Here is a 3,344-nt window from a genome sequence, read left to right as displayed (position 1 = left end):
GGGAGGTGCTTAAGGAAGGTGCTTAGGCCTTGTACAATGGGAGATGCTTAGGGGAGGTGCTTAGAGAAATAAACTAGACTTTTCTTAAGCACTGATGCTTATTTGTACAGGATAGATGCTTAACTAAGCGTCTCTCCTGTAGAAATAGGCACCAGTGCTTCAGAAAAACCCGGTTTATTTTTCTAAGCATCTCTCTAAGCACCTCCCATTGTACAAGGCCTTAGAGAAATAAACCAGGCTTTTCTTAAGTACCACTGCTTATTTGTACAAGATAGACGCTTAACTAAGAAATAGGCACCAGTGCTTCAGAAAAATCCGATTTATTTTTGTAAGCATCTCCCTAAACACCTCCCATTAAACAAGAGTAGACAATCACTATCCCTGTAAATCTGGCATCCCAGTTGTTGATCTGACAAAGACAATTGTAGAAGAGAAGAAGAAAAATGGGGGAGTGCTGCAGCAGCATCGCCTTCTTCACGATGTACCGGCCAGCGCATGGAGGACATTGCCTGCGTCGCGGGCGGCTTCGATGACATCGGCCATTCTCTGGTCTACGACTCTACGTCTCCACCAAGGAGCCCGTGAAGAAACGCCGCGCCCTGTGGACCGTCGTGTACAAGACCAGACCCGCCGACGACAAGACCGAGCGGCTCACTTTACCAGGTAATTTGAAATTTTATTAGAAGTTTGGAACACCACCTCATCCGTAGGAGTAATATACTAAGCTAGACGAGGTAATTTGCGCCATTTTCAACTCGAATTCGGGTGCCCAAGTAATCAATTTTCCGTTTTAGTGAAAAAAAAACAAAGTATTCTAGTTTTAACTAGATTGGTGCTACCAACATGTACTGGATCATGTTGAGTTGTAAATGTATTGTCTAGTCTTTTCCGTTAGATCGGTCTTTTGGTTGGATTGGCTGAAGCATGCACTTCTGCATGATATCAGAACCATGAGGTTTTGAGTTCAATACCCATTTCTGGTCCATGTTTAGGCCTGAGGGAGCCGAGCATGCACTTCTACAGATCATACAGTTGCCAAATAATTGGAGTAATTATACTGGCAACTTGCCATGTTACACATGTAGTGTCGGATGATATAAAATATAAGCATGCATTATTCACTAGTAGAAAAAGGGCCTAATGTGAAGCACATTAATCCCGGTTTGTAACAAAACCGGCACTAATGTGATCATTAGTGCTGGTCCAAATGGCTAGGGGGCGGAGATCATTAGTACCGGTTCGTGGCGACCCTTTAGTACCAGTTCGAGCCACGAACCGGTACTAAAGTGGCTGTTGCAGGCTGGGGTCAGGCTGGGGCCCACCGGCACCTTTAGTACCGGTTCATGCCACAAACCGGTACTAGAGGTTCCTAGTTGACAACGGTTTTTTAGTCCCATCTCGCTCCGCTAACAGAGTTTTTACCACCTTAAATATGTTACCTCTCAAACTATCACAACCACTTGGTCTTCATTGAACTCTATGTGTAGAATTTGTGGCCGCAATATGAGTCTTCTCCGGTTCCTACCGGAGAGGACTCATATTGACAATTTAGATTATACACAAAAAGATCATTGATGATCAATGTATTTTTGATGTATTTCTCTGTAGCAGTAGCGCATTTTGGCTGAAAGGCGGTACTGATCAATGTATTTTATGTATATTTTTACATGTTTACACAAGAGCCGGTTCGAACTGGACAATCTCTTAGGAAGTATCAGGGTTTCGGACGAAAACTCATCTGTTACACCGGTTATTCAATATTTTAATAACTTAGTACAACTCCGGAATTTTTTTTGCGTTCAGATGCACAATTCAAATCCACGTCATCAACTTTCAACCCTTTCTGACATAATTTGCTATTTCCGATGCATTTACTGATTTGTTTTCACAGCTAAATCACCGTGAAAGTGAAAAGCAGTACAAAATGAACTCTGAAAAGGTTGAAACTTGGAAAGTTATCATCATTTCACCCGCATAGCATGTGCAAAAAAGTAGAGAGGGTTACGGAAAAAACTGGATGCATTTCGTGTACAAACTAGACAATCTTTTAGGAAGTATCACAGTTTCGGAAGAAAACTCATCTGTTACACCGGCTATTCAATATTTTGATAAATTAGTACAATTCCAGACTTTTTTGCGTTCAGATGCACAATTCAAATCCACGTCATCAACTTTCAACCCTTTCTAACATAATTTGCTATTTTCGATGCATTTACTGATTTGTTTTCAGAGCTAAATCACCGCGAAAGTGAAAAGCAATACAAAATGAACTCTGAAAAGGTTGAAACTTGACAAGGTATCATCATTTCACACGCGTATCATGTGCAAAAAAGTAGAGAGGGTTACGGCAAAAACTGGATGCACTTCGTGTACAAACTGGACAATCTCCTAGGAAGTATCAGGGTATCAGATGAAAACTCATCTGTTACACCGGCTATTCAATATTTTAATAACTTAGTACAACTCCGGACTTTTTTTGCGTTCAGATGCACAATACAAATCCACGCTATCAACTTTCAACCCTTTCTGACATAATTTGCTATTTTCGATGCATTTACTGATTTGTTTTCAGAGCTAAATCATTGTGAAAGTGAAAAGCAGTACAAAATGAACTCTGAAAAGGTTGAAACTTGGCAAGGTATCATCATTTCACCCGCATAGCATGCGCAAAAAAGTAGAGAGGATTACGGCAAAAACTGGATCCTTTTGTACAAACTGGACAATCTTTTAGGAAGTATCAGGGTTTCGGACGAAAACTCATCTGTTACACCGGCTATTCAATATTTTAATAACTTAGTACAACTCCGGACTTTTTTGCGTTCAGATGCACAATTCAAATCCACGTCATCTACTTTCAACTCTTTCCGACATAATTTGCTATTTTGGATGCATTTACTGATTTGTTTTCAGAGCTAAATCACCGTGAAAGTGAAAAGCACTACAAAATGAACTGAAAAATCACTACAAATATGAATATAATGATAAAACACACTAATATTAAATAAAAGAAACTCTAAATACAGAAAAAAAACTACTCACAAATAAATAGAAGAAAATATATAAACCACAAAAGAAAAAACTATATGGAAAAAATTATTTCTGCGCTGCCCAGTGGGCCTGCTCGGCCTTGGGCGTGCATATGCAGGCCCATAAGGCCCAGCAGGCTCACAGGGCAGCGCGGCAAAGTTAGGCCCAGAGGCCTGCATTATATACGAGCTCGAAGGAGCAGCCGCGGCTGGGTTTATAAACCAGTGCGGCTGCCCTTCGCGCGGCGAGGTGGGACTAAACAATGAGCATAGCGGAACGGGAGCGCACCCCCTTTACTACCGGTTCGTGGCCCAAAC

Source organism: Triticum aestivum, chromosome 4A (genome assembly GCF_018294505.1).
Source record: "Triticum aestivum cultivar Chinese Spring chromosome 4A, IWGSC CS RefSeq v2.1, whole genome shotgun sequence".
NCBI lineage: Eukaryota > Viridiplantae > Streptophyta > Magnoliopsida > Poales > Poaceae > Triticum > Triticum aestivum.
The sequence above is the reverse complement of the archived record's forward strand: the minus strand, read 5'-3'. Positions refer to the sequence as shown.